Source organism: Protopterus annectens, chromosome 16.part0 (assembly GCF_019279795.1).
Source record: "Protopterus annectens isolate FY-2018-M chromosome 16.part0, PAN1.0, whole genome shotgun sequence".
Lineage (NCBI taxonomy): Eukaryota > Metazoa > Chordata > Ceratodontiformes > Protopteridae > Protopterus > Protopterus annectens.
The window spans coordinates 117,325,275-117,333,167 of NC_056750.1; the positions used below are offsets into that span (position 1 = coordinate 117,325,275).

Consider the following 7,893-nt stretch of genomic DNA (forward strand, 5'->3'; position numbering starts at 1 on the left):
CCATCTAGATTTGCTTCATTTGCAAATACTGTGACACGTATGGTGATAATATGGTGGCTTATTACCATCTGATTATACAGCCATTAGAATATACCATGGCTGGCTGTACAGCTCAGCATATACTGCTAACAATATGTGCACCTCTGAACCACACACACACTGTGAGTGGCCAGAGATCACCTAAAAATTACTTATCACAATACACTGAAACTTTCTCAACATCGCAGAATGCAATCGTACTACAGATTGCATTTGGTTTTGTTTGTTGAATAAATACAGATTTCTTTCTGTAATTATTTAAAATTTCTGAAAAAGTACCAATGAAATACATGCTTGCTGATTTCATGTGAATTATACACTAAACTTCAAGCAATGGTATAATGTTAATGATGAAACAGTTTATATGTGATATATGAGAACATAAATTCCATGTGGCTCGTTGGTCTAGGGGTATGATTCTCGCTTTGGGTGCGAGAGGTCCCGGGTTCAAATCCCGGACGAGCCCTAAGTTTTCAGTTTTCTATCATTCAAATAATCAAAATACTTAACACAGAGAACATAAGAAAAAATATCCCAACTCAAAGTAAATTTTAAACGCTTCAAGTATTTTACAACAAAAGAGAATTAAAAACACTACAGTGAATGAAATTAATAAAACCAAAGTGAGTTTGTACAAAGTCCATAAATTAAGAAATAATACAGTATGAAGTTAATAATTAAATCTAACTTTTTAACTATAAGATAATGCAACAAATGAAAAAAAACAAGAATTGTCATAAATAATAGTGAATAATAAAAACAGCACAGCAGAAAATACACAGTGAAGTACATATCTGAAGAAAAAATCAAAATAATGTTATAAATCAGTTATAAATCAGTAACAATACCTAAAGCAAGCAAGAAAGACACATTAACTTTGTAATAACAAATGAAATCAAATAAGATAGACATAAAAAATGAAAGCTTAAAAAAAAAAATATGGGTGAGTCATAAACTTGTGCCAAGGCAAACAACATAATTTTTACTTGTCAATGCTGACTGGTATATTGTGTAATTTGAACTCACGGGCTCAAATGTCATATGTTATTAAGTGAACTGCTCAGCATCCCATAGTTCGCAGATAAAGAGGAAATTAACATTCTAAAATGTTCTTTGAACAAAATCACCTATAAAAACGAGGAAAATTAACTCGATACAAAAGTCTTCCTGCAATGGCTCTAAAAATATTTGGTTAACTGCAGGTTCTCCTAAGTACTCTAAACAACAAACCTCACTGTGACACGTGTACGGTAAAATCCACAAATTACTGCTTATCAAGTATGAATAAACATCTAGGACAAAATCTAGTATTCAAAATGTTAACGTTAATAGAAAACTACATAAACAAGATGTCTGCAATTTCTACACACTCCCTAGTTCAGGAGTTCAGAAGTACAGCTTTTGCAAAAATCTAACAGACTTCTGGACTCTGGTAGCTATGGCAACCAGCAGTCAGACCTATTAAAGCTCTACTTGTTCCAGGACTGTCTACTCTGTTCTATTAATGTGAAGTAATGCCTTCCAGACTTCCTGGTGAAGTGCAATATATAGTTATTTGCATACTTATATCACAGGATAATTATAATACCAGGACTTGAGTATGCCTGTCTGTTAATGACCACATTACTAAAGAAACCAGCCATGCATAGTTAAGCGTTCCAACCATATATTAACACATTCATGTTTTAGCATACTTCACTATCCCTCCATCTTTAAAATACTGCAAACAACACTAAATTACCAATCTAAGTAAATGCTGCAATGTTGCAACTTATCACCAATAACATTGCTTGTCTTAGTTTTTACACTAGTTAGCAAACTGTACACCTGTAAAACGTCAGTATTTTTTAGGAATTCTCACAGCTTCAGAAACACAGACAACTCCTAACTAGAAGTATCCTGTTAGTAAGATTAAGATACATAAATGAACTGCAGCACCCTCCTCTGCCACTATTATCCAGGATAATAGTGGCAGAGGAGGGTGCTGCAGTACATTTATCCTAGAATATCAAACAATTTGAAGTTATACTATGAAACTAACCTATACTGTGTATTAACTGTTTCAACAGTTTTATCTTATCTTTACTGTTCACCCAAAAGCAATTTTGTATCATCCTTTTGCTATAAACACTGAAGTACAGTTGTATAAGTAAACTTACCATAACAATAGATATTCGAATGATTGCTGCTGCAGTAGCCTTACATAAATGGGCTATATCCTGCCAAATATATTACAGTCAGACACCATACAAGTCTTCAGGTCACCTGTCATGAGCCCAATTCAGGCAGCTTGAGCTGAGCTGACTAAAAGAAAAGTTTGAGCGCAAAAACCTTCAATGGGGTTTTCTGCCAAAAGAGAGGGAGGCCGAGCCCAAAAAGGCCTAAGTTAGGAAAAACAAAAACCAAATGTCCACACCCTGGCATAAAAAGCACACCAAAAAAACAAGGTGGATGTGGGGAGGGAGCGACAACTGGAGCAGTGATGATTCGAACATCTACTATTACTGATCATAAGCTTACATACACAACTGTACTATGTTCATAAACTGATCACTGCTGCAGCAGGCTTAGCTATAGGGGTAGATTACCTTATAGGTTCATAGGTAGATACTAGGCTATCTGCCCGACGGCAATTATAAGACTAGCCAGAATGTGATGGCTTTCCCTGCCCCCTTAGATTAGTTCCCTGTGCCTCTGTCCAGCAGAGCCACTAAGTGACAACCAGCTTTCCTTTGATAAGTGGTTAGAAAATCCTTCTATGTGACCCATCTAATCATGAAAGGGTTCGCATCAAGATCTAAGGATGTAATGGTGCCCCTCTACTCTTCCCTCATCAGACCCATTATTGAGTACAATGCACCAATTGGAATGTACCTGGCTAGACATCTCCAGCAGCTGGAGAGACCACAGAGGTACCTAACCAAGAGAATTACTGGCCTCAAACAGTTGCCCTATGCAGCACGATTGAAAAAGCTAAGACTGTTCTCTGTTGCATACCGCTTTCTCAGAGGCGATCTCTGTCTAACGTACAGAGCCATGTCCAACCCTGAATTGTTGAACATGCTCCATCTTAGCAAAACCAAATCTACTCGAGCTACACGCTCTAGGGATATAAACCTCAACACAACAATGAATAGAACATGCTGGAGAGATAGATTCCCTTCGCAGAGACTTCCCTTACTACAGAACAGGGTCCAAATCTACATAAGACAGAGCCCCTCACTATCACTCTTCAAGAGGAACCTTGATGAGTGGATGGCTAACAGAAAGTTCACACCGGGGATCACACCAACAGCACTACTAGATAGGGGCCAAGGGTACTAGCTGCTAGTATAAGGGTCTAGGGAACTACTAAAGGGGCGGTGAATACCGCACAAAGTGGCTGGGCTAATATATGCCTTCGGGCAGATAGCTCAGTACCAACCTATGAACCTCGGAACCTATGATCCCTGGGGTAAATTTTCTGTTTTCCCATCCACTCGTCAAGGTTTCTCTTCAAGAGTGTTAGCGTGGAACTCTGCCTAATGTAGATTGGAATCTTGTTCCAAAGCATGGGAAGTATCTGGGACAGAATTCTATCCCTCCAGCACGTCCTATTTATTGTTGTGGTGAGGTTTAGATCCCTCGAGCGTGTGGCTTGAGGAGATAAGGTTTTCTTTAGGTGGAGCATGTCCATCAATTCTGGGTTGGACATGGCCTTGTACGTTAGGCAGAGATCACCTCTGAGTAGGCGCTATGCAACCGAGTACACCTGGAGTTTCTTCAGTCGAGCTGCATAGGGCATCTCTTTGAGGCCAGTGATCCTCTTGGTGAGGTACTTCTGTGGTCTTTCCAGCTGTTGTAGGTGTCTTGTAAGGTACATCCCAAATGGGGCATTGTACTATATGATGGGTCTGACGAGTTATAAGTAGAGGAGCACAATGATTTCTTTTGATCTGGATGCGAACCCTTTTGTGATTAGGTGGGCCACATAGAAGGATTTTCTAACCACTTTGACAATGTTATTAACAAAGGAGAGAATACTATCTACTTGGGTTCCCAGATCCCTTATTATGTCTTCCATATTTAAATGACTACCACCTATCTGGTAGTTTGTGGGTACTTTGTTTTTTCCAAGGGGGAAGACTATACACTTTTTGGCATTTAGTTTGAGGCCATGATTTTGACACCAGGTATCCGTCTCAGTGAGACCCTTTTGGGGGATGTCTGTGTCAGCTGGAGAGTAAATTATAGCCCCTAGTTTGCAGCCGTCTTCGACCTTGGTCAGCCATAGTCCTCCTGTGCTTGCCTGTACCTCTGAGAAGTATATACCGAACAGGAGGGGTCCTAAGACTGAGCCCTAGGGAATGCCACTTGTAACCAGTTTAGAGTCGGACCTAGCTCCCGCAACTCTCACCATGTGGGTTCTGTCCGTGAGCCAGTTGGCAACCCATCTTGTGATGTAGGGGTTTATGTTCAGGCTGGTGAGCTTGTCTATAATACCAGAATGGGGAATGGCATTGAAGGCCTTTGCGAGATCTAGGCAGGCTGTGTGTATCACCTTTCCCTTGTCTATAGCGTTGGTAAATGTCTACAAAAAGTCCACCAGGTTTAGGAGGCATGATCTGCCCTTAACAAAGCCGAATTGGGTAGGGTCCAGTGTTTGGAGGTTCCCAATGTCTCTGTTAATGAGTTCCATGATAATGCGCTCCATAGCCTTGCAGACCAAGCTGCTCAGGCTTATAGGGCGATAGTTCCTGGGGTCTGTTGTGGCTCCACCTTTGTGGAGCAGAATAACCATTGTTGTGTGCCACTCTATGGGTATGTATCCTGTGGAGAGGCTGAGTTTGAACAGTGTGTTTAGGTGAGAGGTTAGTTCATTTTGAGCTCGTGCTAACTACATTTGGGAGGTAAGAGAAGAGGCCAGGAGCCCCTGAAGAATGGCCTTAGCAAAGCCAAATCAAGACCTAGAGAAGGAATGAAGTGTATAGTGCTTTGTAAAGGTACATACAGAACACCAAGTGGCAGAAAACCCTCTATCGGGTGAAACTGGAGGTCCTGTTTGGGTTCCAGTATCCATGGAGGACATTTCAGGTAAGACCAGAGGAAGGGGAACCAGATCTGATGTGGCCAATAGAGGGCAATGAGGACTAACAAGGATGTCAGACTTTTGTTTTCTGAAGAAACTTTGGGATCAAGGGTAGAGGGGGATAAGCATAGAGGAGACCGGCGGGAGCCAAATGTGAACCAGAGCATCCACTGGGACCCCAAGGAGGGGGATCAGAGTGAAGTAGTTGCTGCACTTGTTGCTCGGGGGGGGGGGCAGACAGGTCACAGCAGGGGTGGCCCCAGTGGCTAAAGATCAAGTCTGCTACTAATTGCTTGAGGGACCACTCGTAAGGGGTCAGAAGGGACCCGCTGAGTTTATCTGCCAGGATGTTGGGTTTCCCCGATGTGTGATTTGCAAGCAGAAAACGGTTCGAAGTCATTGCTCATTCCCAGACCCTCACAGCCTCTCTGCACAATGAGTAGGAGTGGGGTTCCTCCTTGTTTGTTGATGGACCACACCACTGACATGTTGTCTGTGTGAATCACAATAGTTGCTAGAGGGAGGACGCCCTGAAAGGCTTGCAACGTAAGAAGGATTGTGCTCATCTCCAGAAAAGTGATATGCAACCTGATCTCTACGTAGTACCATGTGCCTTGGACCATCTATCCCTTGAAATGCCTCCCCACCCCAAATAGGAAGTGTCTGTGGTCACCATGGCTGAAAGAGAAGGAAGGAGGAAAGGTCTGCCGATCATCAGGTCATCAGACAGCAACCACCATTGGAGATGCTTTCTGCAAACCAAAGTAAATTTGATAGGAACAGATAGAGGCTGGTAAAGAACAGACTATTGAGCAGCCAGGGGCCATTGATGTATTGGCATAAAATACCTTACTAGGGGAATGGCAGCCACCATAGATGCGAGAGCCTGAAGTAACAGCCTTGCCAGTGGAGCAAATCGGTTTAAGATTGCTCGAACATGATTTCTCAAAGACTGAACATGATGAGTGGGTACAACTGCAGTTTGGTTCACTGTGTCCAAAGAACCTTCTATAAATTCTAAACACTGAACTGGGGATGGTTGTGACTTTGTCAGGTTTATATAGATGCCCAGGTGGTTGGCAAGGTTGAAGAAGTAATCCCTGGCTTGGAGCAGTTCATGCCTGGTTGGGGCAGTGAAGAGACAGTCATCCAGATAAGGAAACAACCTGGAATCCTTGCAGTCTCAGGTGAGCTGCAACTACTGCCATGCATTTGGTAAACACACTGAGGGCTGTGGTGAGTCCAAAGGGCAGAGCTCTGAATTGGAAGTAACTAGCTCGCAGCCGGAAATGCAAATGACTTCTGGACCATCTGTCTGTTTTAATGTGATACTATGTGTCCTTTAAATCCGCTGGACACATGCGATTGTCCTTCCGCAGCAGAGGCAGAATGGACTGGACTGCCACCATTTGGAATTTTGCCTTCTTTATGAGCAAATTCAATTTGCTTAGATCCAAAATGGATTGTAGGTCCCTGGTCTTCTATGGCACTAAAACGAACCAAGAGTAAGTTCCAAATTCTTTTTGTTCGGTTGGGACCTCTTGCATGACTCTTTTTAGCAGTAGATATAGAATTTCTGCTACTACGTACTCCCTCTGACTGGGTGGGACATTGAGTAGTCTCTTTGACCTCTCTGGTGGAGGAAGGAGAAGGGGGTATAATAACCTCTAGATATAATCTTTAGCACCCATTTGTTTTGCATTATTTTGGTCCAGGCAGTAGGGGTGCACAGAAAAATTGCCCCTGACTGCCTGTAGAGATCGCAATCAGGCAGTACTTCAGGAGCATTGATAGGGCCTATCAGAGAAAGGCTCCTTAAAACCCTGATTCTACGTGCCGCTTCTGCCCCCGGAGTGATATACCCCACTGAAACCTCCTCCTCTGCCTCTAGAAGAAGGATCCCTACACTGATCCTGGGAAGACCCCTGAGATTTCCGGAACCAGGTTTTCTTTCAATTACCTGATTTCTACAAAAAGTGCATGAAGGAGTTGAAAACTTGACCTGACGGTAGACAAGATCTTCCCATCCCGTTCACTGCAGGTTAAGTGTCTCTTTGACAGATGATCTGAAAAGGGAGGACCCATCAAACGGAGTCACAAAGTCTCATTCAGGCATGCCTGAGCTGGCTGCCTGTGAGACACCCTCCGTGGAGTGGGAAATAAGCCTCATGGTAGAATTGGACAAGGACAAAAGAGCTGTCAGTTGGGGGGAGTCCTTGTTGAAGTCCTCTGCTGTCATGATCTCTGCCAGATATTCTGAGAGTTCCTTCATCAATTCCTTTTGTAATAGAGTAAAGTGTGCCAGGTAGTTTAACGCTCTCAACGAAAAAATGACTGACGCATAAATACCCTTACCAAATCTATCCTACACTCTGGACTCCCTATTCAGTGGATGCACAGTAAAACTCTGTTTGGCTAGCTCCTTTCTGGTAGCTTCTGCCACAACCATGGCATCAAATAGAATAGCCTTGGTCCAATATGGCCTGTCCTTGGGGGAGATAAAAACTCATCTGGATGTTTGGAATCACTTTGATAGAATCCAGCTTCTTCCAGGCCCAGCGGGATAGGAAGTCCACGAACTCATCAACAGGGGGGACCACCCAGGATGTAGATGGGCCCGTCCCAAAAGCCTCCAACAACACGTACTCTTCCAAGGTTGGAGGTTGGGCCAAACAAAAACCTCTCTGCCTCAGGATCTCTAAAATGTCTTCAAATGAGAGTCCTGCAGTAGTGATCTGGGGGATCCTTCCTCCATCAAAATCTGTGCCCTCGGTGACAGACTCTAA

The 7,893-nt window shown here is 43.0% G+C and overlaps 1 non-coding gene across 1 annotated transcript; it reads left to right on the forward strand.

Moving 5' to 3' along the window:
- The first annotated feature begins 433 nt into the window (after nucleotides 1-433).
- On the forward strand, nucleotides 434-505 carry TRNAP-UGG. Its single transcript has one exon. It is a non-coding gene; the product is annotated as a tRNA-Pro (tRNA).
- Nucleotides 506-7,893: the final 7,388 nt, after the last annotated feature.